This window comes from Salmo salar, chromosome 18, assembly GCF_965601325.2.
Source record: "Salmo salar chromosome 18, fSalSal1, whole genome shotgun sequence".
Lineage (NCBI taxonomy): Eukaryota > Metazoa > Chordata > Actinopteri > Salmoniformes > Salmonidae > Salmo > Salmo salar.
The window spans coordinates 47,608,333-47,617,500 of NC_138308.1; positions in this window are offsets into that span (position 1 = coordinate 47,608,333).

Below are 9,168 nucleotides of genomic sequence, written 5' to 3' on the forward strand. Positions count from 1 at the left end.
TGTGGTAACTGGTTTAAGCTGGTTTTGTGGTAACTGGTTTAAGCTGGGTTTGTGGTAACTGATCCAAGATGGGTTTGTGGTAACTGGTTCAAGCTGGGTTTGTGGAAACTGGTTTAAGCTGGGTTTGTTGTAATTGGTTCAACCTGGGTTTGTGGTAACTGGTTCAAGCTGGGTTTGTGGTAACTGGTTTAAGCTGGGTTTGTGGTAACTGGTTCAACAGCTACAGGGGAAGCTACAGCTAATAATTCCAAACATGTGATGAAAGCTCCCAGATGTCATATCCTCTAGCGAATCTTGCTATATTAGCCACTTTACAACTCCCACCAAGTGGGTTAACCCTATTGGCGCAATGCGTAGGGTGCATTAGCCTTTCACACCAACAACTCGGGTTCGCTTCCCTGCCCCGCCGTTTGCTACAATAGGCCAACTATAAGTTAAAATGAAAACAAACTGACTTCTGATTGACAAGGAAGCTGCAAAACGTAAAATGAAATAAAAATACAACTGATTAACTTCTCAATGACAAGATATAACCTTACCACAACCTCTTTAAAGACTATATTTACATGACCAGTCTCATTAACCTTCCAGCAAAAACTCAAATACCGAAAGATAATAGGGCCCCAAACGGCACTACTTTAGACCAGGGTCTATAGGGCAGTAGTGCACTACTTTTGACCAGGATCTATAGGGTAGTAGTGCACTACTTTAGACCAGGACCTATATAGGGGTGTAGTGCACTACTTTAGACCAGGGCCTATAGGGTAGTAGTGCACTACTTTAGACCAGGGTCTATAGGGCAGTAGTGCACTACTTTAGACCAGGGCCCATAGGGTAGTAGTGCACTACTTTAGACCAGGGCCCATAGGGTAGTAGTGCACTACTTTAGACCAGGGCCCAGAGGGTTGTAATGCACTACTTTAGACCAGGGCCCAGAGGGTAGTAGTGCACTACTTTAGACCAGGGTCTATAGAGTAGTAGTGCACTACTTTAGACCAGGGCCCAGAGGGTAGTAGTGTACACCCAAACAGTACTTCACATACCTCCAGCCATACTTTAGTCTATGTTCCTTCCTCTCTCATCCTGTTCCAATTCCTTTACAGGCTCCTTAAATCCAGCAGAGACAGACCAATGAGTATTTTCCCTGGCGTACGTTCCTGTAGCTAACATCTTTAGGTTTGTGTTCCAAATGGCCCTCAGTTCCATTCCATTCCCTAAGGGGTCCTGGTCAAAAGAAGTGCACTACATAGGGATGAGGGTTCCAATTAGGACGCATCCTAACCTATCTCCTCAGGAAGGTACTTAAGAAGCCGAGGTAGAGTTTACTGAGCAGTAAAAAGCTTTTCCCATTTAGAAGACTGATCAAACATTGACTAACTGAATTATTTTCAGTATAAAAGCACGATTCACTGGTTTTATTAACCATGCTGGGGGTATGGTGGAGTTTAGCAAAGAAATACATAATGTATATATAATATATCCATCTATTCAGGTACGATCTATACATAGAAAATATATCCATCTATACAGATATGATCTATACATATATCGATCTATAAAGATATGATCTACACATAGAAAATATAACCATCTATACATATATATATGTAACAGATTTTCTTAGAGAAGTGGAGGAGTCAGGCGCAGGACACAGGGATGAAGGTAAACAAAACGTGTTTACTAAAATGTATCAATCCATCTTCTCATAAAAATTACATAGTTAGGAGAAACACCTCCAACTACACAAAACAGACAAACAATCACCGACAAGACAAACAGGAAATGCAGAGGTTTAAATAATGAACATAATTAGGGAAACTCAAAACAGGTGTACACAATAAAGACAAAACCAAACGAACAGTGAAACATCGATCGGTGGCAACTAGTAAGCCGGTGACGTCGACCGCCGAACGTCGCCCGAACAAGGAGAGGGGTTGACTTCGGCGGGAGTTGTGACAATATATATATATATATACGTATAAAATATATCCATCTATACAGATGTGATCTATACATATAACACATATCCATCTATACATATATATTTACATATATACATATATGAACTATACATATAAAATATATGCATATATGATCTACACATATAAAATACAGTATATCCATCTGTCACTTTCTCACCAAGCTGCTTGGCGATGGTCTTGTAGCCCATTCCAGCCTTGTGTAGGTCTACAATCTTGTCCCTGACATCCTTGGAGAGCTCTTTGGTCTTGGCCATGGTGGAGAGTTTGGAATCTGATTGATTGATTGCTTCTGTGGACAGGTGTCTTTTTTACAGGTAACAAGCTGCTGTTAGGAGCACTCCCTTTAACAGTGTGCTCCTAATCTCAGCTCATTACCTGTATAAAATACACCTGGGAGCCAGAAATCTTCCTGATTGAGAGGGGGTCAAATACTTATTTCCCTCATTAAAATGCAAATCAATTTATAACATTTCTGACATGCGTTTTTCTGGATTTTTTTGTTGTTATTCTGTCTCTCACTGTTCAAATAAACCTACCATTAAAATTATAGACTGATCCTTTCTTTGTCAGTGGGCAAACGTACAAAATCAGCAGGGGATCAAATACTTTTTCCCCCCACTGTACATATAAAATATATCCATCTATTCATATATACATATAAAATATATCCATCTATACACACATGATCTATATATATAAAATATATACATCTATACACATATGATCTATATATATAAAATATATCCATCCATACACACATGATCTATATATATAAAATATATCCATCTATACACATATGATCTATACATATAAAATATATCCATCTATACACATATGATCTATACATATAAAATATATCCATCCATACACACATGATCTATATATATAAAATATATCCATCTATACACATATGATCTATACATATAAAATATATCCATCTATTCATATATACATATAAAATATATCCATCTATACACACATGATCTATATATATAAAATATATCCATCTATACACATATGATCTATACATATAAAATATATCCAGATATTGGACTTGTAGAGCTGTCCTTGTCCTGATGTGGGACTAGTAGAGCTGTCCCTGTCCTGATGATGGACTAGTAGAGCTGTCCTTGTCCTGATGTGGGACTAGTAGAGCTGTCCTTGTCCTGATGTGGGACTAGTAGAGCTGTCCCTGTCCTGATGATGGACTAGTAGAGCTGTCCTTGTCCTGATGTGGGACTAGTAGAGCTGTCCTTGTCCTGATGTGGGACTAGTAGAGCTGTCCTTGTCCTGATGTGGGACTAGTAGAGCTGTCCTTGTCCTGATGTGGGACTAGTAGAGCTGTCCTTGTCCTGATATTGGACTAGTAGAGCTGTCCTTGTCCTGATGTGGGACTAGTAGAGCTGTCCTTGTCCTGATGTGGGACTAGTTGCGCTGTCCTTGTCCTGATGTGGGACTAGTAGAGCTGTCCTTGTCCTGATGTGGGACTAGTAGAGCTGTCCTTGTCCTGATATTGGACTAGTAGAGCTGTCCTTGTCCTGATGTGGGACTAGTAGAGCTGTCCTTGTCCTGATATTGGACTAATATTGATGTTCATTGTGAGAAAGCATCCTATTTAAGAAAAAAAGGTTATGGTTTATATACATTATATCATAAACATACAGACACCAGGCAAGTTTATTAGGTACACCTTTCTAGTAGAGGGTCGGACCTCCAGAACAGCCTGATTTGGGGCATGGAAACATTGCTCAATTGGTATCAAGGGACCTAACGTGTGCCAGGAAAACATTCCCCACACCATCACACCACCGCCACCAGCCTGTACCGTTTTGACACCAGGCAGGATGGGGGCCATGGACTCACGCTACTTAGGCTAAATCCTGACTCTGCCATCAGCATGACGTAACATGAACCGTGATTCGTTGGACCAGGTTATGTTTTTCCACTCCTCATTTATCCAGTGTTGGTGATCGATTTGCCCACTGGAGCTGCTTCTTCCTGTTTGTATCTGATAGGAGCGGAACCCGGGGTGGCCGTCTGCTGCAATAGCCAATCCGTGACGAGGACCGTTGAATTGTGCGTTCCCGAGATGCCGTTCTGCACACCACTGTTCCGTTATTTTTCCTGTTTGAGGCCCGCCTGTTAGCTTGCACCGTTCTTGCCATTCTCCTTTCGACCTCTGTCATCAACAAGCTGTTTTCACCCACAATTGCCGTTGACCGGTTGTATTTTGTTCGTCGCACCATTCTCTGTAAATCCTAGACACGGTTGTACATGAACAGCCCAGGAGGCCGGACGTTTCTGAGATACTGGAACTGACGCGCCTGGCACCAACAATCATACCACGCTCTTAAGTCGCTTAGGTCGCTCGTTTTCGCCCATTCAAACTAACATTCAATAGAACAGTAACTGAATGCCTTGATGCCTGTCTGCCTGCTTTATATAGAAAGCCACGGCCACGTGACTCACTGTCTGTAGGAGAGAACTATTTCCGTGAACCATTTTCCGTGTACCTAATAAACTGGCCACTGAGTGTATGTCGGGGCAACGGGTCACCACTGAAAATAAGTCTTCAATTTGAGAAGTTTAGTTTTCCTTGTTTTTTTTAAGCCTAATATTGGATTTGGAGATCAAGCTCTTTAGACTTTCATTGTGTTCTCTCTACTCTAATGCTTGACTGTGGTCGATGGAAATGGTTTGACAGACACAGAATGGAATGAATGAAGACTATAAGAGGACCGGTAATGTCCACGCTGGAACAGATCATGTCCTTTCTGAGTTCTATGGAGCTTTAATTAAAGGAACATAGTCTTAGTGACCAACATGTTCTGTAAAGATCCCATTAAATGACCTGGGATCAGTGTTTCCCCTAGGAGTTTTTCATACCCATTAAATGACCTGGGATCAGTATTACCCATGGGAGTTTTTTTGAGTTTTTAATCCCCATTAAATGATCAAAACTGGGATCAGTGTTTCCCCTAGGAGTTTTTTTCAGAGGTGGGGGGGGGGGGGGGGGGGCTGGGGGGGTTGCATTGCTACTAGCGTTAGCACAACAACATGCTAGCTGTTCCCATAGACTTCAAGTCATTAAGCCAACGACTATCCATTTAAAAGCGTGTCTAGGCAGAAATGTAAATATAGAAAATAATGACATGATTTTTTTTTTGCAGCGGTGAGCAACAGTTTAGTAGCGGTAGGCCACCGCTGCTCAATGAATATAGGGGAAACACCTGCTGAGATGAAAGCATTGGAGTTGGAAAAAGTAAAACATCGCGGCGGAATGAGGCAACCGTCTCTCTGTCCTACAAAGAACAGAAGAGATGATGACATCTGACGGCTAAATGACCTGGAAAAGTAGCTTCAGCAGATCAGCAGTTTAGCAGATTATCTCTTCCTTTCAGAGATGATGACATCTGACAGCTAAATGACCAGGAAAAGTAGCTTCAACATCAGCAGATCAGCAGATTATCTCTGAACAGAAGAGATGATGACATCTGACAGCTAAATGACCAGGAAAAGTAGCTTCAACATCAGCAGATCAGCAGATTATCTCTGAAAGGAAGAGATTATGACATCTGACAGCTAAATGACCAGGAAAAGTAGCTTCAGCAGATCAGCAGATCAGCAGATTATCTCTTCCTTTCAGAGATGATGACATCTGACAGCTAAATGACCAGGAAAAGTAACTTCAATATCAGCAGATTAGCAGATTATCTCTGAAAGGAAGAGATGATGACATCTGACAGCTAAATGACCAGGAAAAGTAGCTTCAGCAGATCAGCAGACCAGCAGATGATCTCTGAAAGGAAGAGATGATGACATCTGACAGCTTTTTCGTCTTATGGTTGGGTCTCCACCAATCAACAAGCCCTATTTTAAAAGCAAGAACGCTTCCAAAATGGTTTCCTTAATAATGGAGAAGATGGTGCCATTTGGGTCACAGACCAATATCTTCTAATCTGGTAGGACTGTAAACAAGAACTCTTTCTCCTTCTGGGTCCCGTATTTACAGTGTCTCAGATAGTAGGAGTGCTGATTTAGGATCAGTTCAGCGTTAGAGAGACGACCTGATCCTAAAGCAGCACTCTGAAACTATGTGAATATTGGCCCTGATGTGCCTCTGCTTAGGTTTTCTGCATCATTTAGGCTACACTGCCTGTCTATCTGCACTTCGTGGAACATAAAAACTTTATAGTAATTGTTGGGTATAGATATACAACATCCTGGATAGGGTGACTATAGCAGAGACTCTGAGTACAGATGCTTAGATCCAGGTCGTTTAGATCCAGGTCATATAGATCCTGGTCATTTAGATCCAGGTCATTTAGATCCAGGTCATTTAGATCCAGGTCATTTAGATCCTGGTCATTTAGATCCTGGTCATCTAGATCCAGGTCATTTAGATCCAGGTCGTTTAGATCCAGGTCGTTTAGATCCTGGTCGTTTAGATCCAGGTCATTTAGATCCAGGTCGTGTAGATCCAGGTCATTTAGATCCAGGTCATTTAGATCCAGGTCGTTTAGATCCAGGTCATTTAGATCCTGGTCATTTAGATCCTGGTCATTTAGATCCTGGTCATTTAGATCCAGGTCATTTAGATCCTGGCCATTTAGTAAAGGAAGGGAAGTTAGAGAGGAGGAGATGGAGAGATGGAAAGATGGAGGAGATGGAGGAGATGAAGAGATGGAGAGATGGAGAGATGGAGGAGATGGAGGAGATGAGGAGACGGAGGAGATGAAGGAGATGGAGGAGATGAAGAGATGGAGGAGATTGAGAGACGAGGAGATGGAGAGACAGAGAGATGGAGGAGATGGAGAGACGAGGAGATGGAGAGACGGAGAGATGGAGGAGATGGAGAGATTGAGGAGATGGAGAGATGGAGGAGATGGAGAGATGGAGAGATGGAGGAGATGGAGAGATGGAGAGATGGAGGAGATGGAGAGATGGAGAGATGGAGGAGATAGAGGAGATGGAGGAGATGAAGAGATGGAGGAGATGGAGAGATGAAGAGATGGAGGAGATGATGGAGAGATGGAGAGATGGAGGAGATGGAGGAGATGGAGAGATGAGGAGATGATGGAGGAGATGTAGAGATGAAGGAGATGGAGGAGATGGAGATGAGATGACGAGGAGATGAGGGGAAGAGGGGATGAGAGGATAGTCGAAGAGAAGGAGGAGAGATGGAGGAGATGCAGAGGATGAGGAGATGACATGACGAGGGGATGAGAGGAAGAGGGGATGAGAGGATAGTCGAAGAGAAGGAGGAGGATAGTTGAAGGAGGAGGCTGCAATTGAAAGTAACAGGGTAATCCTTGTGGATCCAGGTGTGGCTTACTGTAGGAAATAATGAGTCAAACTGTGATATACAGTACAACACAGGGACATGATGATAGCCTGGTTAATGAGGACATACAATACAACACAGGGACATGATGATATTCTGGTTAATGAGGACATACAGTACAACACAAGGGGCATGTTGATAGCCTGGTTAATGAGGACATACAGTACAACACAGGGGGCATGTTGATAGCCTGGTTAATGAGGACATACAGTACAACACAAGGGGCATGTTGATAGCCTGGTTAATGAGGACATACAGTACAACACAGGGGCATGTTGATAGCCTGGTTAATGAGGACATACAGTACAACACAGGGGCATGTTGATAGCCTGGTTAATGAGGACATACAGTACAACACAAGGGGCATGTTGATAGCCTGGTTAATGAGGACATACAGTACAACACAGGGGCATGTTGATAGCCTGGTTAATAAACCAAACAGAATGGAGTCATTCCAGGCTCCAGGCTAGCAGCATATGTGTGTCTGAGAATGTAGCCTGCAGTTTCCATGCCTACTGGCGTGTGGAGGAGTGCATTTTGGGGTTAGTTTATCACTGACTACCTCTCTCATTCCCTTTGTATGTGTTTTCCACTTCATTTGGAAGACTGTTAAGTTTTGGTATATTGCTTAAGGGGGAAATACAGAAAACATGCCTCATCCCACAACATGAACCCATGATTTCCCATTCTTCAGCTGTTCAAGCATTCAAATGGGGGAATTCCCCCTAACCACGATGACATGTCTGAGGATGTCGACCAGTTCCCATTGAGGTAGGTTGTAGCATACACAGAGTGTATAAGTCGTATCACTGATAATCAGTACAACTCTGTCTCTATGTCTCTACAGAGCACAGATGTCTCTGAGAAGTTTCCATCGGGGACGGACTGGTCTGGTACCAGTAGAGTTTCCATCAGGGACGGACTGGTCTGGTACCAGTAGAGTTTCCATCAGGGACGGACTGGTCTGGTACCAGTGGAGTTTCCATCAGGGACGGACTGGTCTGGTACCAGTAGAGTTTCCATCAGGGACGGACTGGTCTGGTACCAGTGGAGTTTCCATCAGGGACGGACTTGTCTGGTACCAGTGGAGTTTCCATCGGGGACGGACTGGTCTGGTACCAGTAGAGTTTCCATCAGGGACGGACTGGTCTGGTACCAGTGGAGTTTCCATCGGGGACGGATTGGTCTGGTACCAGTGGAGTTTCCATCAGGGACGGACTGGTCTGGTACCAGCGGAGTTTCCATCGGGGACGGACTGGTCTGGTACCAGTAGAGTTACCATCGGGGACGGACTAGTCTGGTACCAGCAGAGTTTCCATCAGGGACGGACTGGTCTGGTACCAGTAGAGTTTCCATCGGGGATGGACTGGTCTGGTACCAGCAGAGTTTCCATCCGGGACGGACTGGTCAGGCACCAGCAGAGTTTCCATCGGGGACGGACTGGTCTGGTACCAGCAGAGTTTCCATCAGGGACGGACTGGTCTGGTACCAGTAGAGTTTCCATCGGGGACGGACTGGTCAGGCACCAGCAGAGTTTCCATTGGGGACGGACTGGTCAGGCACCGGCAGAGTTTCCATTGGGGACGGACTGGTCTGGTACCAGCAGAGTTTCCATCAGGGATGGACTGGTCTGGTACCAGTAGAGTTTCCATCAGGGACGGACTGGTCTGGTACCAGTAGAGTTTCCATCGGGGACGGACTGGTCAGGCACCAGCAGAGTTTCCATCCGGGATGGACTGGTCTGGTACCGGTAGAGTTTCCATCAGGGACGGACTGGTCTGGTACCAGTAGAGTTTCCATCAGGGACGGACTGGTCTGGTACCGGCAGAGATTCCATCAGGG